This window comes from Tympanuchus pallidicinctus, unplaced genomic scaffold (genome assembly GCF_026119805.1).
Source record: "Tympanuchus pallidicinctus isolate F22 unplaced genomic scaffold, pur_lepc_1.0 scaffold5, whole genome shotgun sequence".
NCBI classification, from domain to species: domain Eukaryota; kingdom Metazoa; phylum Chordata; class Aves; order Galliformes; family Phasianidae; genus Tympanuchus; species Tympanuchus pallidicinctus.
In genome coordinates, this window is record NW_026294769.1 from 20,684,010 (window position 1) to 20,701,075 (window position 17,066).

The 17,066-nt window shown below is 37.1% G+C and overlaps 1 long non-coding RNA gene across 1 annotated transcript in view; it reads left to right on the plus strand.

Annotated features, from left to right (window-relative positions):
* Nucleotides 1-16,775, plus strand: part of LOC128091203 (uncharacterized) — a 43,438-nt gene extending 26,663 nt beyond the window's left edge. Inside the window, exons 2-3 of the long non-coding RNA XR_008211295.1 lie at nucleotides 16,427-16,479; nucleotides 16,736-16,775. This is a non-coding gene — a long non-coding RNA (uncharacterized LOC128091203). The remainder of the gene's footprint in view (nucleotides 1-16,426; nucleotides 16,480-16,735) is intronic.
* The last annotated feature ends 291 nt before the right edge of the window (nucleotides 16,776-17,066 follow it).

Here is a 17,066-nt window from a genome sequence, read left to right on the forward strand (position 1 = left end):
GGCATTTCAGGATTTCCCTGATTTTGTTTTCAGTCTAAGTAAAAGCTTGTCTATATGCTGACATTTATGTATCATGGATATAATACCTGAGGTGAATTGCCTAGTAATAGTTAGCTCCTCTCATTTTATGTTGGGATTTTAAGTGTGTGTTTCATTTTACACTGTGTGGTGGTGTTGTGATGATATTCTGATGCTGTGGGTAACTTGCAAATGCTTTGTGTATTGGGAGAGTTATGGACATGATCTTGGAGAATTTTATGACTTTTTAGCTTTTTTATTTCTTTTCCTAATGTTGCTTCTGTCATTGTTGGCTAAATTGGGAAGAGGCAATGCCTTTTTAATCTTACATTTCCTCTGCTCTCTACAAGAAGTAGATGTGCTGTTAAGCTCACACAGTTCCTTTAATTAGGTAATTAGCAGTGGAATGACAATGCAAAGAAATCAGGAGTGGAAAAAATAATAGACTTGCCATGCCCTAACAGTCCATCAGTTACTACAGTAATCTCTCAGTCTCATTAATTTATGATCCTATAACCTTGGTGATACTTTCATGTCTATAATTCTGTCTCTATCACTGAAGATGTACAGCCTAATAGATCTATCCCAAGGTAAGCAGTTTTCACTCTGCAGATCATAGATGCTTTGCCTATCTAATGGTCCGTGTCAGCTATTAAGTAGTGATGCTGGTCTTCTCCGAATAGCCCTTTAGCCAACAGCTTCTTTCAGTTAGCTTGCACAGCACAGTTGTAATATTATGACTCATCAGTGCATTTTTTGTCTGTTCATTGGATTTCTTGATTATTTTTGAAAAATACTTTTTAATATTTTGTATCCATTCAAGCAATAATGATTATATTTATGAAATTGTATGTTGGGTAAAAAATATATCTTTGCTTAATATCTCTTCTTAAGAAATTGGTGCGCAAGCTGTGACTTCTTAGCAGTTCATTATTATTATCCAGTTGGGAAAACCTTTGAGGGGAACACTGTTTCAGTTAATCAGTATTTTCATTTCTTTTCCTTTATTTTCTAATGAGAAAAACAGTAAAATTATAGGGTTTTCTTACATGAAGTATGTTCTCTGACTTTCTGTAGTCTGCCACGAAGATTATTAATTGCTCAGGCTACAAGACAGGACTCTTCTAGGGGAGCCTTCTTTATCTGATAGAGACTAAGATTACTTAAGGAGAGGAAAGTTAACACTGGCTTACAAAAATGGTTCGTATACTCTTGAGATGAAGCTCTCTTTTGAGAGAAGAGTGACACGAGGCAAAAAAATGTTAACAATTTTACTAGTACTATGTATAGTTTTGCAAAGATGAAGAGTAACATTAAATTAACTCAGAAATACAGAATGAGCAATTCACTGTTTCCTCAAGTATTTGTTGAGTAGCTCAACTACTTTCTAGCTTGAAAGATGAGCTAAAGAAAAAAGGTGTGGTAAATCCTGTTTTATGTTTATGTGCTATTTAACTGACCTCTCTGGAAATGAGAGGAGTTAATTCAATGTGCTTATACAGTAGGACCTAATTATGCTTTTTAAGCCTCTGGATCCCACGTGTCACATCTTGTGCAAAGTTGCTCACTGTTCTGTGAAGTAATCACCAGGAAGATCATTTTGACAGAAGGCATTCTTGATGTGCTGTACTGGGGAAGTGTAGTCAATGTTGCATTTCTAGAGGAGAGATTACACAATTATGCTGTATATTTGGGTGGATTCTCTGAGTCTCACGAGAAGAGAGTCACTTGTGTCAGATGTTGCCTGCACAGCTCAGTGGAGTTGCTGCCTGGTGGCCAGAGCCTGAATGAGTCATAGGGAGAAGCCACTCATATCCTTAGTATTGATTTCCACAAGTGTTAGTGCTTCCCGTGACTGGAGGACCAGATAGTCTTTGAAAAGCCAATACAGATAAGCATGTTCGTATTTGCTCTTCTCTCTTCTGGACTTAGTTGCTGTCTAGATCTTGGGTAACAAATGCCATTTTCTGAGGATAATCTTTAATCTAAAGGTTTCATGGACAACACAGGGACTCTAACACCTATGTTGTAATAATGTTAAATAAAGGCTTAGAGGCATTCCTATATTTATCCTCTCTTTTTCAAAGGCTGACCTGTGTGTATTCTCTGTCTTTGCTCTCTGTATTTCATTGTGCATGTCCTTCTGTGACAAGTATTGAACAGATGGGGTGGATTGGCATAGGTTGAGGTTTCAACAGTTAATTCTTCTATAACACAAAATAGGAATAGATCCATGTTTATCAATTCTGAGAATGTTTCTTTCATGGTGATGACAAAACTGCATTTGTCTGAAGGCTCTCATCTGAATAGGAAAGTTTCCACTGATTCGATTCTTCTCCAAAGCCAATCCCACTTTCTGTTTGTGTAGAAAGCTGAAGCAGCTTAATGATTATCGCTAAGCTGAAGTGAACAGAGTCTCTTGCGTGATTGCATGTGGCAGTGTCAGAGCTGATCTAAATTCAGGTGATCTTAGTGGCTGTAGAGTTCAACTGGGAGGAGGAAAAATGAGATGAAATTGTTTGAAAAGGGAAAATCCTCTTCCTTCTCTCTCTCTCTTTCTCTCTCCTTGTCAGATTTATGGAAGAAAATATGCAGCTTTCAGACCTACATGTTTTTCCAGAATTACTACCTTCTGTACTAGGTCTTTTCTTGTATAGAAAATACACAAGAAGGATTTTGGGGTCAGTATAAACAGTTTTTCTTTTAAATATTTTTGTTTTTACAAAAATAATAAAAAAAAAAAAGCAAGCTTTATACACAGACTTTAATTTTTTTGACATTACCTCAGAAGGGCAAGTTCTGTTTTTCAAGGGGTAGGATAGACAAAAAAGGAGTAATGTTGGAGGATTAAAAAAAAAACAACAAAAAACCAACCTGGAGGGTACTTTGGAATGAAAAATAATTCTCATCCCTATAAGAATCTTTTGTTCAATCTTCATAAATGCGAGAGTTAAACTTGCTCTGGAACCAGATTATCAGTCTCCTCTTTCTGTTGGGGCTTTCCATTCTATATCACTTGTTGCAGATAGCTGAATTCTGAGTGATGTGAAATGATTACATTTCATATAATAAGTGGATCGAACAAGCCAGACAAACATTCTGCTTTAAATGTGAGTAATCCAGTCTGAAAGCAGACTCCACCTCCAGAAATTTCTTCAGTGTTGTGGCTTTACTGTAGAAGTCATGAAACTGAATTTTCTTTGCTTACTCAATGCAGTTGATAGGTTTTCACTTTGTTTAAAAAAAAAAAAAAAAAAAAAAAAAAAAGCTTCTTTTTGACAACAGTGATTTCTACTTTAGACTTCCTCATTCCTGTTAGCTTATCTTGTCCATAAAAGATGAAAGATTTTTCCTCCATACTATATCTGATATTAAAGCAGGGGGATGTTATAGTGGGATGGTGTGCAGAAAAGAGTGAAAATCCAGCAGGAGAGATAGAAATGATAGTGATGTAGAGGGCATGTACATCTTTAAATTTCTATATTTTTGAGACCTTGTAGTGTGTTTTGTGTGGTACTTGTATGTTTACACTAGTTTCTATGAAAATATGTTCTGTTTTCTCCATCTGACTGTGGAGAGGTTGGAAACTTCAAAATTGGGCCATTTGTTAGTAAATGCACTGTATTATCAGAATAATGAGTATATCTTAGATGGGAGACAATCAGTAGTAGCATGAAAGATGCTTCAAAAATGAAGTGGTAACAAATGCTGAAATGTTCCATCATCTTTTTTACTCTGGTTGAGCAACTGGATCAGAGAACCAACTGCACTTTGTACGTACAATGCAATACAGGAGCATCACTGCCTACAGAGCCCAGTTGGAGAGTAACATTGCAGTGCATTTCTTCCTGTCAGCAGAGCTGTCATCATTAATCCACATCTTTCACATTGCAAAGCAGTTGTGAGAGGAGCTGATTTGCCCCATTGTCATGGTGGAACAGTACTGCTTGACTGAAGTTTTTAGACGGCAAAGACTGTATATTGTGACAGTTATGAAAAGATTGTACAAATTTGTTCTGCGACATGTGCACTGTTAAAATTGACATGTTCTTTTGTCCTGCTTTGTTACAACAGCACATCTTTGCATACACTATAGCTTTTTGTGATAGCTAGAAGAACTTGTTCTTGGGCATTGAGATGGAATAAACAGAAACGCCTGCTTCCAGGATGCTAGGGAAAACTGAAATCAGCCCGTGAACACTTTTATAAAATGTATTTTAGTTATTTGCATGTATATGTAATTCCCTTTCATGAACAAAATTAAGGTGAATGTTTCATACAAACAAAATACCTCATTCTTTCTCTGGCTTTTTCCTTTCAATTTGACCAGAAATATTATATAAACAGTCTTTTGCCTCTAGAACATGGAACATTTTAGAAAATTCATAAAATAGTGTTTTTTTTATTTCTTTCATTTTTTCCTTTTTCCTTGGACTTCTTCCAGTACAAAATTGTTTTTTCTTTAGTCCTAGAGAACTTGATTTGCTTTCTCTCCCTTTTCAGTAGATTTTAATTATTTACAAGCCATTTTTATGTTTTTAACCTGAAGCCACTACTAGATATGCTCTAGGATCTTGAATCTGGTACTGAAAAAATTATTTTGTGTTGATAGAGAGTCAAATTTTGGGGTCTTTTGCCTTCTGTCTAGAATTGGCCAGGGGAAAGCACACTTTGCCTTGCTATATTTGAAGGATTTTGTACTTGTGGTATGGTTACGCCTGAAGGATTCATTGGCACTTTCATTAAAAAAAAAAAAAAAGTGAGGTGGTTCAAGAGCGTATTCATGAGCTTAACTGTATTTTAGTTTACACTAAAAGTGTAGGAAAAGAAGTTGGAATGTAAGGGTTAGCTCAGAAAGCAAATGGTATCCTGGGCTCCTTCAGAAGAGGGGTGGCCAGCAGGGACAGGGAGGTGATTGTCCCCCTCTACTCTGATCTTGTGGGGCCCCATCTGGAGTACTGTGTCCGAGTGCGGAGCCCCCAGTACAAAAAAGACAGGGAGCTGCTGGAGAGGGTCCAGAGGGGAGCCGCAAAGATGCTCAGGGGGCTGGAGCACCTCCCCTACCAAGACAGGCTGAGGGAGCTGGGCTTATTCAGCCTGGAGAAAAGAAGGCTGCGGGGTGACCTCATTGCAGCCTTTCAGTACCTAAAGGAAGCCTACAAACAGAAGGGGAGTCAACTATTTGAAAGGGTATTTAATAGCAGGACAAGGGGAAAATAGTTTTAATTTGAGGGAGGGAAGATTTAGGTTGAATATCAGGGGGAAGTTCTTTACAGAGAGAGTGATGAGGCACTGAACCAGGCTGGCTGTGGAAGTTGGGGATGTCCCGTCCCTGGAGGTGTTCAAGGCCAGGTTGGATGAGGCCCTGGGCAACTACAAAATGTGGAGGTTGGTGACCCTGCCTGTGAAAGGGGGGTTGAAGCTTGATGATCCTTGAGGTCCCTTCCAACTCTGGCCATTCTGTGATTCTGTTACAAAGCAGGTGGGAAGAGAATGTATGAAGTTTTAGTGTGTTACCTGGACTGTAGAAGGGCAGGAGTGCAGAGCTTGAAGATGTAAGATCTGAATATTGTTAGGCAGGAGCATTACTTTTTTTTTTTTTTTTTTTTTTTTTATGAACTCAAAGAAAGATGGCAGGATGTTTTAAAATTGAGAAGTGAAGCAATGCAGTTCTTGATGGAATATGTAGTAATATTTGAGGAGTTCAATGCTGATCTAAAATATACTACAGTAAGGAAGTGAGCCTTCCTTACTGTGTTGAAGGAAATGTGTGGTATTTTTCTTGCAAAATGGGTTTGTGAAGAAAATACTAGTTTTGGCTACTTCATGTTACCAGCATGCCAATAAATAAATCTTTAAAACTTTTGTATATTCTCTGCTTCTGTGATTGTGTAAGATCTACAACAATTTATAATTCCTTAGTATTTGTTATCATTCCTTGAAAAAGTAAAGGAAGAAATGGAGAAGGCAGAGAACACCTGGACTTGGAGTTGATAAAACACTTGTACTCCTCTCTGTCTCATATTAAAAAATGAAGGAATAAATCAAGTTAAAACTTCAAGAATAAGAGAGTAGAAGCATATGTGGCACTTCATATGTAATCTAATGAAAGCAGGTCAAATGGCAAATGTGCAAAGCATGCTGCAAAGTCTCTCTTGACTGATGCTAACGGGAACTAATATACTGACAGGTGTGGATATGTTAATTTTAGCTATGCTTGGTAATTATTTGTTCAAGAACATTGTGACATTTTTTTCCCATAATTTTGATTTCGTACTTACTGTATGTAGAATCTGCCAGAGTTGTGCTGACAAGTTACAGGTACCAGCATGTCTAGGCTCATTTCTTAAGAAACATGAGAAAATCTGTTGAAAAACTTGAAAAACAAATGTGATGACAAAAGACTGCACTTACTGGCCCATAAATAGGCCATGCAAATAGAAGTTTGAGACTTGAAAATTATGTTTTGATTCAGAAATAGAAGTTGTTTTTTAAATTACTATTTTATTTGTGTAAGTGCAGTACAAAAAGCCTTCAGAAATAATGAGGAGTGCTCACTCTTTTTGCAATTCCAGAAATTTTTAAGAGGTTTTGCTATAAATGGTAGACCTTACTTGTAACCATATAGGTGGGTTGTCTTCTCAGACACGCACTTCTGACAAGGAGCCTGACAAGTATCATCGTTATGAGTTATTGATTCATCAGGTTTCTGAATCTATGATTCAGAACTTGTAAATCTGTTCTCAAGTCTTGCTGGGTTGCTTACTGGAACTGTGGGTACACTCATCCTTCTTCCTGAGGGAGTCTGCTTTGAAGCTGGGCCTTAAAGGTACTTGTTTTTTTGTCTTTTTTTTTTTTTATTTTTTTTTAATCCTGCTACAACCTAGTGAATCTTGATATTTCCAGGCTTTATCCTTGGAGTTTTGGCAAGCTTCTCTATTTTTTCATTGTACATCTAGTGAACAGATGAAAGCACTACTTGGCCAATTAACAATGTCATGCTTGGCTGTGAATAAATATTTCACAGAAAAATCGGAGAAAACCAAGGTATTTGACTCATTTTTAAGTAGCTTCTAACAAAATGTGAAAAGGAATCATAAGTGACACTCATGGATGAGAGGGGCTGTCTCTGTTCAATTACTGGTTTGTGTCTGTTTTCTTTATGTCTTGATATTTGTTCTAGTAATGCTCTGTGAATGTGTGCGTTTGGCATCTTGCAGATATCAGCTTAAATTGTGTGTAGTGAGAGATGTGGTTCAAGGCTTTTGATGGAGCACTTCAGGAGTGGAAGTGTTTGTATGTTGAATGAGAAGATCCTCATTTCTGTCTGTATAGAAAAAAGTGTATGTCTGCTGCAGAGATTATCAATGTTTTACTTTCTTTTTGTGTTTTGTTTTGATGAATCCGGTGGTAGAATAATAGCATTCTAATAGCTGGCTGGCTTATTATATTTAATTTAGTGGGTATTTACTATTGGTAATGAAACTGGTAGCAGTGGAACAGCAGTGTTTCAACACTTTACCTTGTCTGTAAATCAAAATTCCATTGTTCTTGGAACTATTCTATTTTAAAAACAATAACAGCGAAAACATTTAAGCAAGTTTTGCACTTTTTGATGTGGAAATAAAAATGTGGTATTTCATGACTAGCCTGCTTATTGCCATAGTACGTGACAAGTTGAGTGTAGATACTCCCTGCAGAAAAGATGCTGCAATGCTGCTTTACTGACAGCAGCAAACTGCACATCTCTTTCACCGGGTAAGAGCAGCTACAGTCTGTCTTGCTTTTTCTGTGTTTGAATGTTGCCTTTGGTGTAGAGACTGCAGAGTGGAAAGCTGCCATGGACTCATTTCAGAAACTTATTGAAATCAATCTTCAGTAACTGTGTTGGTTTTTATAGCATATCAAGGTCACTGAACTGAATGAGCAGGTAGATATGCTGAAAACAGAATTTGTGCATTTAAAAAGATGTTGTCTTATGGTCTGAATAAATAAAGAGGAACATTGTTGGAGTATATTATATGTATAGTGTTTACTGCTTTTACCCTGATCCTATGCCTTTTTTTTTTTTTTTTTTTTTGCTCCTGCCAAGGTCTTGCTGGTCAGGGTTTTTTTTTTTTTTTTTTTAATTCAGCAGCAGCCTTCAAACATTTATCACATCAAAGCTTCTGCCTACCCCACAGTTCCTAGTATTGATAATTAAAAATTCAAGTGCATCTCTTTCGGGATGGGAATGTGTTTTGTGTTCCTAGTAAAGTATTGTTCTCAACATCAGCTTGTTAAAAATTGATACCTCTATGTCTACAGGTTTGTGACAGTTGTGTTGCACTGAGGCTTTCAGCTCTACAGTATACTGCAGTTTCTGGTTTAAAAAGGAACCTTTTTTAATTTTAATTCACATTCACACTGATGCGTGCATTTGGTAATTCAGCCTGGGTGAAGGGAAGGGGGAAGAGCTGCAATTAATTTCCTTCTGGATGTGTTTATTACGTGTGTTAGGAATAGGTTGCGTGTCTAGAGCTGTAGTGTCAGGGTAACTCACTGAACCTCAGGTACCTACAGGAAAGCACCTCCTGCATGGCTCATTAGCCTGGTCACTGGGATCTAGATACATCTAATTTAGTTCCGTTCCACTACATTTGCATAATACAGAAGGTTGTATAGGATTAAAAAGAAATAGTAGAAACATTGTGTAAACATCTGGAGTAGGGCTTGGGAACCTGCACCCTATGCAGATGGTATGGCCTGCAATTTAATATTGTATGACTAAGGGCCAAATGTTTACTTTTTCAGTTGGTTTTGTGTTTTTTTTCATGCTGTTGTTGAATATTACTAAGGTCAGAAGAGCTGGCCAAACAGGCTTTAAATTGGTAGCTATCCCTCAACAAGGGTAAAGATATTCCACCTATATTGTAAGATTTCTGTGGATTATATCTTAGTGAGCACATTCTGTTTTATGCCTAGAAATCCCCTGGGTTGATCTCTGCCTTCCTCACAAGATCTTTTCATAAGGGAAAATTTTCTGGATGTACTTAACTGACCAGATGCCTTCAGCACAGCAGCTATTAACCACTAATCCAGCATAAAACTCGTAAGTGCAGCTGCTGCAGAAAAGGACAGTGAGGAAACACAAAGGCTGTGCCCAAAGACAGAAGAATAAATAACAGTATGGTAATAATTACCTCCTGTATCGCACTGTGGTAATCATCAGAAATTCATTTGCTGTCTGCTTTTCCCTCTGTCAGAGATGGGCCTCCCTCATTTGCCTTTTAGAGAAGTTCTTGGGATTGTGGCTGAATTGGTAGGAGTAATTAGACAAAGTACTGAAGTAAACCCCTGTGGAAAGAAATACGTCTATTAATTATCTTAGTTGAGCACTGGCCAACCTTGGCTTCTTCCACATATAAGTAATTCGATAAACAGCTGGGTAAAGTAATTTTGCTTTATCTACTTCCAGACAGGACAAAAGGTAACAAACTGAAGTGATTTAGAAATTGGGAATCTGTCACTCTGGCATTGACTTGTTCAGTTCTGGTCAATCACCTCATATCCTCCGTGCAAAACGCTGAATGTTTACTTCTGCCTCTCTGACCTTGTCAGATTGAGGAGCCCTTCTAAAGCAAAGTCCTTCACTGAAGCTGCTGGCACGAGTCAGAACTGGGTGAAGTCCTAGTGCATGTGTCTTCAAATGTCAGCTGGCATTCTTCTTAGGTGTCAACAGACTGAAAGATCAGCATTTCCAAACAAAGCCAATGTGCACTATCAGATCTTATAAGGGACACACCTTGCCTCTGAATCATGGTATCCAACTTGAAATCAGTGAAAAAATTGGGAAAAAAAAGTTTTAAGAGTTGTATAAGCATTATATAACTGCAGATATATTGACAGTAAAAATAAGAAATCGGAAATCAAAGTTCAGAAATTGAGTGAATCATAGGAATTACAGCTAACTAATGACTAAGCAAAGCAATTGCATCGTATTTGATGCTCCATCAAGATGTAAGAGTGTATTTTGTATGATTGTGACTCAATACTTGTGGATGAGTCATTTCTCATTGCTGGGCCCCCAGTGCTGTTAGTTTTTTGGCTGAGAAAAATAAGAGAGGAGGTGGAAAGAGATTTCAACCTACACAGAAATTTTAAACTTCACAAATACAATAGAGAGGAGTGTTTTACTCCCATTATTTTTTTTTGAAAGAGTCTTTATTTTTGGTTAGGATATTTTCAGTGAAAAAAAGATGAATTCTCACAGGAACTCTATTTATGTTGGACACTTCATATTTTATGTTGCAGAAAATTAATCTGTGACTATATTGAACTTTGAAAAGAAATGCTTAAAGCAGTGCAGTTTGTTTTGTCTATGGCTTTTTCATACAGATGATTTTATAGTACTTAACAACCAATAACACATTTGTAAGAAGACAATAATAGTGAAGGGAGATTGAAATCTATAAAAACAAACAGGAGAGTATAGAAACCTTTAATGAAATATGTATGTCTACATACATATAGGCCCAGGGGAAGTTTTAGTTCATAAAGCAATATGTGTTACTTTCTCATTATTACCTGGGAATCTGAAGTAACTGGTTCACTGAGTACCCAGGGAGCCAAGACGTGGGCAATGCGAGGAACTTTTTCCTTCATTCTGTGTCAAATTAGTTGTGTTTTTGGACCTTTTTATTCCAAGTCTCCAGTACGTTGCAAGGTTTGAGCAAGTTTTTTTGTCTGTTCTATGGAAACAGATCTCAAAGCAGTCTTCTGGACTGAGTGACTGTTGGATTGTATTGTCTGACTGAAGGAGCTAGGCATCAGAACTTATGCTTCCACCCATGACTATGGTGGTAGTTCTGTGTACAATGGTTATAGAGAAATCCATGAAGTAGGATTGATTCAAGAAAATTGTGGTTTTGCTAGCAGAATCTGCTTTTTTTTTCTTTCTAAATGCAGCTCTGTAAACCATTTGCTGGGTGTGATGTAAGATACCCACGCTATGGAATATTACATCATTTTTCTTCCCATCACAGAATACGAAATCACTGAATGTCGCAAAGGGAACGTTTTCTACATTGCTTATTTTGACCTCCATACTTTCAGAGTCATGTCAGTGATGTACTTTCAAATGAGATCATGTGATGCAAATTTGTAAGTTCTGCTTTGAAATGTGATCTGAGCTCTGAGAAGTTAAGAGCTACTGAGTAATTTTTAAATTACTATACTTACAGGGAGAAATAAATGGCTAAGCGATGATTTAGTAGGCTTCTCTCTAAATCATCATGATGTTAAAGTAGTTTAAATGTCCATGTGTGCACAATATTGAGTATCTTGAGTATTTTTGAGAACTGGATTTGTTATCAATGTCCCTAAGTAATGTTATTAATTTTGTGAATGAAAATGCTTACTACAAATGACTAGAGAGAACAGTTATTTCTTATCAGTTTTCTGAGGTTTCAAACTTTGACTTTTTGCCCACCTAAGAACAAAACTGGAACGTTTTGATAATGCTGCACAGCAGAATTGTACAGAAGTTGCCCATTTTCCATTTTTAAAAGGTCAAGCATTTAATTCTGGTCTCTTTAGCTAGAACCTGATCCCTCCACGTCTTGGATACCTTCCAGTTGAAAACTTTGACCTCTTTCACTGCCAATGTTAAAATTAGTTCTTGTTCCAACTTCAGAGTCTTTTAAAACCAGAACAAAGCAGCAAATTGTCAGCAAATCTGAGACAGTAAAGACATGGTGTGAAGAGAATTAAATGGATAGGCTCTAAGAATGAAGACATAATCAGGATTTACACAAGAACCAATTTAGCTCAGAAGTCCCATTGATTTCACCAAAGCAGTCATGAGTTCTCGGCCATTTGTGTGGAAATGCACACAACACCCCAAACTTAAAACATTGCTGTATTATTTATTACCAGAAACCTTTGTATCTGTAGCTGTTCTGCACTATTTTGTCACTTTCTAAGTGTTTCTTCTGAACTAAAAGTCAGTTGTACTGTTTATTCACTTAATACAGTTTTATTTGAGTTTTAATGGGAGAGAAGTTTATTTCAGTATTAAACACAAATAAGTAGAGAATATGAACTAGATTTTGAGGTCTTTTGTGAAATATTTTGTTCTTTTCAAAAGTGACCAACCTTAAAAGAAAACTTCTATTTGCCTTTGCAAAACTATCAGTTAACACAGAGGCCCTATTTTTGCCCTGGAAGCAGACTTTAGGGAGAAACCTAAGACACAAACTTTCATGAAGATGGTTATTCTTTCAGTGTGTGAGTTTTCAGGCATTCTCCCATCAAGCTGATGGAGGGGGAAGAGCTCAGATGGCTAGATTTTTTTTTAAACAAATTTGATTTTCATTCTTTTGGTCCTGTGTGTTTGCCTATGTTGTAGGTGTCCTTGTAAGACTATGATAGCAAATTACATGCTTTTTAGGCTAGAGTTTTTTCAGCTTGAAAGGTTTTTTTCTATAAAAATGGGTAGATGTGCTGGAAGAGTTTGATATTTTTAGGGATTTCTAGGATAAAATGACTTTTTACTGAGAGAAAACTTTATACTTTTTAATATTTCTTTTCATCCACCAGTCAGCTACGCACTTGTACACTGCCTTAGTAGGTGATGGTTGGAGTCTTTAAGAATAGTAGTACTGTGAATAATATGTTGTGGATGAGCCTTGCTAAAACATTTTATTTTTCCTGGGAAAAGAGCTTGCATCATTATTTTTGTTATATTCTCTTACATAAGCTCACAGTCCAGTTATGTGTAGTTTTTTTCATTTTAATTTTTGTGTGGTTTGCTAGTTGAGGTACTGAAAATGTTTTCATTGCTCTTGAAATAGGTTGTTTGAGGGTTTTTACTTTATACTGCATAGGTAGCTAGGCATCTGTTGGTTTCATTGATGTTGACCACTAAAATAAAGCATTCAAAGGCTTCGTGGAAGCCTTTTGTACTGCAGACTTTGAAGAGTATGCTTGTTTTTGGCAGCTGCTAAACCTGTGCATGGAATCAAGTAACCATGTTTCACCGTTGCTTTCCCTCCCCATTCTGTACATATTTTTAGTCACCATAATTGATGGCTTTTTTATAGAAAATAAATTTCCATTATTAGTCTAGCATATCAAATTTAGTGTGTCATGCAACGTGCAGGTATTTAGACAACAAAAATGTGCACTGCTGTTCACAGTGTTTCTGTTGCTACTGTAGTCTCTGGTAGTCACACATTAGGTGGTTTTCTTTAATCTTTGTATAGACCTTGAGATTATATGTAATATGAAACTGCAGCACCATAGCAAAGACTGACCAAATCAGAATGATCTTGACTTCATTTTACACAGGTACTTCTTCAGTACCTCAATTTGTTTTTAAACAAATGTTTCTCATGTTGTCAGTTTGCATAGAGTCATAGAACAGCTTGGGTTGGAAGGGATCTCAAAAATCCTTTAGTTCCAACCCCTGCTGCAGACAGGGTTGCCAGAATTGTGGTTTTGAGATTTTCCAGTAATAGTTGCATGTTTGGTTCTTAAATATTTGTAAATCCGTTTATTTCCTTTCCTTGAGATCTCTGTAATAATTTCTTTCTGTCAGGATTGCAAAGTATGGCTCTTGAAACGTAAGTATGGTTTGCTTCAAATGCATTCATGATTGTTACAACTTTGTTCTGCATTATTGATTTCAGTATTTTTTGTGTGGGTCAGCAGTTGACTCAGGAATAAAAAGCTGTACCTTCACACCTGCAAGTAACACTTGAGATTTCAAAGCATTTTAAGAGTTGCCTTCAGTTAGTGTTATCTCAATATTTGATCCTTCCTGCTTAGGTATGGGGAAACTATTGTCTTCCTCTCTGTTTGCCTGTGTACTTGGGGAAATTGGTTGCTCTGTGCTTAGTTTGGCTATCGAGTCTGTAAGATCAGAAGAATAAATTGGGCGCTGGGACACAAGTTACTGCCAAGTTACGTTGGTACCTTATCTGCAAAGAAAGACAGTGTCACTTGTCATAGACTGTCGTAGGGTAGCAGTAGCCCATTATTGGCCAAGGAGCTTTGAATGTTTTTTCAAATATCATGGTCTCTGATGAAGCTGGAGTTTTCCTTATGTAAATGTTTAAATGGAATTATCACAGCATGTTTATTTCTGGAATATTACAGTTCCACTGTTAAAGCCTTGTTTGCATAAAAAAAATGGCTTCTTGAAGTTGCTCAGTAGTTCATGGTGATCAGAAGACTAAATTATCAATTTGGACCAAAGCTGGATGATGATATTGATGTCCATGAAAGAGGAAAAAAAATCTACCTTCAGACAGACTCACTTGTGTGGTGGAAAGTGTTTGAATTTCAATTCCAAGATTAAAAAATAGGTTGATAGGTTTCTTGGGGCGTACATTTTGAGCTATTAATTTCTGAATATTACCAGCTGTAGTTACAACAAAATTGCCCAGGGTAGCAGGATATCAGTATAGGATTTCAGTTCCATGTAAGAAGAACTCAATGAGATGCTTCACTCAATGGCATTTAAAATGTATTACTCACTAAGAAAAAAATGGAAGAAATGTTTGAAATTCAAAAATGTGTTTATAACTCTGGGAGAATTTTCATTTTTGAGAGCAGAAAACTCTGTTTTGAGACAGTTGCAGAATCAAAGCTGAATGAAGAATAGTGTATTTAGTTGAATATTTACTTGCTTGATTCTTCGTGGCTGTTGTACTTCATTCAACATAAATATTTATAATAATCTGTTCGTCAGAGCTCCAGCACTAACTTTTTCCATCTCCAGGAGAAGTGGAGGGAGATGGAAAGTATAAAAGAGATTCAGCATTATCTCCAAGTATTTGTCCTGATTGCAGATGTCTATTGCTTAAAACATAAGGCCTTGCTCTGAGGTGGAGAGTGGGTAGCCATTTGAGCAGCATGCTGGTAAGGAGCTTGCCAGTTTGTGCTCATTAAAATGAATCCTACCACAAAGCAAGTAACAGAGTCGTGAAAATCATCCTTTGCAGACTGAAGTATGTGTGATGTGTATCAATTGATATATGGGTGGCACAACTCAGGGATGTTGTGTGATAGCAGGTGCTAGAATACCTGCCTTCATCTTGGTTTGTTGCCCTTGGTGAAAACAGCACAATCCAAAATTATTGCTTTCATTGTAATGTATGCAGGAATGTGGGCACACTTTCATGTCATGCCTGCAGAACATCATCCTGAAATCAGATGTTTAGTTAGGCATTTCTAAGCAGTTTCAAGTTAAGTTGGTGTAAGTTGTAGTCTTGGAGCAAAGAGATCCCTTTTGGATTTGTTTCGGTATTTATTGTCTAGAATTCTTCTGAGTTTGAAGTAGCCATGGTTCTTTCCACAAATGTAAGTGGTGTGGATAGCTCTGATTACAGCTAGATACATTTGCACCACAGTGAGGATTACTCATTCTGAAATGAAGCCTAATTATCTAAAGGGCATACAAATGATGTGAATAGGTTTGAGTGAAAAACTGAGACTATTTCCCTTTTATTCCTGGTGAACAGCTAATAAGCCACCCTTTTCATCTTGGTCTATTGAAGCAGATACTACTACTAATATATTCATGAAGAATATTGAACCAAATATCTATATATATGTTTTTGTAAGCTTTTGGCATCTTTTGTGTTACCAATTGTTGGAGCCAACAGATGCAGAATTCAGTATTAATGAAGACGGTGCAATTAACAGTAAGCCCCTTTGCTTGGATACATTCTCTGCGTGTTAGTGAATACCAATGAAAAGAGAGATGACAGAGGAGTGAAGTCATTGAATGGATTTTGGCTCTACCATGTCCGCATGAGGCTCCTTTTATGCTCCAAAGCATCACGGAAATGGTTTAATACATGGAAAGCAGCAATAAATTATACTTCTGTATAAAAGCAGTTTGCAGATTGAATTTTCTCTACCCCAATTGTATGCTCTGTTTGTATATACTCAACAAGCACACAACACACACTGCATGTGTGTGATTTCTAGATACGTAGAGATATTCAATATTAGCTCATTTGTATTCCAGGTAGAGCCTGGGGTACTCAGTTTCTGAAGATCTCTGTTTTCATATTCAGATTACTAGAATAATGCTGCGTATTTAATTTTGAACCTGTGATAAGTTTTACTAACTTCGGACAAAGATGACTAATTTTTGTAAGTGACTCTATACCAGTATTTTGAAGGGAAGTCTGTGTTTTGGCAAATTGTGTTTTGCAAAATACATTAATGCTATGAATGTGAGAAGAAGGTTCCTGATCAGTCACTCCAAAATACTAGGAACAAGATCTGGAGCTCAAATGTGGTAGTAAATACAATGAAGTTATGTACATTGAGTTAAACAAAGCAACGTCAGTGCTAGACAAGCCTTGGTTTTTGTCACATCATATGAATTCTCTTAATGCTTTATTTCAGGTAGATGATCTTTCTGGCAGTGGCAATGTCTTCATCAAATACCTCATTGCTCAATAGGTATGATGTATAAGTAGGGGTGATGGATTTATTAATTACTGTAATTGTTAAGTTTCTATGTTTTATAAAGCTTTGCGTGGTAATTCTCCCGCTGTCAGTGAACTTGAGTCACTCTGATCAGCTCAGCGTAGACAACTGTGGGAGACATGGCTCAGCGTGATTCTTCTTAGGATTTGCATTGTTCCACTCTTTGTTCTACTTTCCCTAATCTAAAAGGATTTCTGTGGCTATGTGGATATTTCTGCTTCTCTTATAGGGAAATCTGATGCTTAACACAGAACAAAGAACAAGCTGGTAAGTGCTGAAAATGCAGATGGATGAAGCAGTGCCTCTCAGTCCTTTACTGTGCCAGAAATAGCAGAAGGCATTTAGACTTTGCTTAACTGGATTGTTGTTGGCAGAGAAGTGGATGGCACTAGAAGTACAAGGCACTGGATTCCCGGGGCTAGATGTAGCTAGGCTTTGTGGGCCCAGCTGTGCCTGAATGGGCCAGCAGAGGCAAAGCTAGGACGTTTCCCTTGCAAATCTCATTAAATGTTGAGTTGACCTGCAGTAGGCTGTGGATCAAACTGTCTAGGATCTAAGAC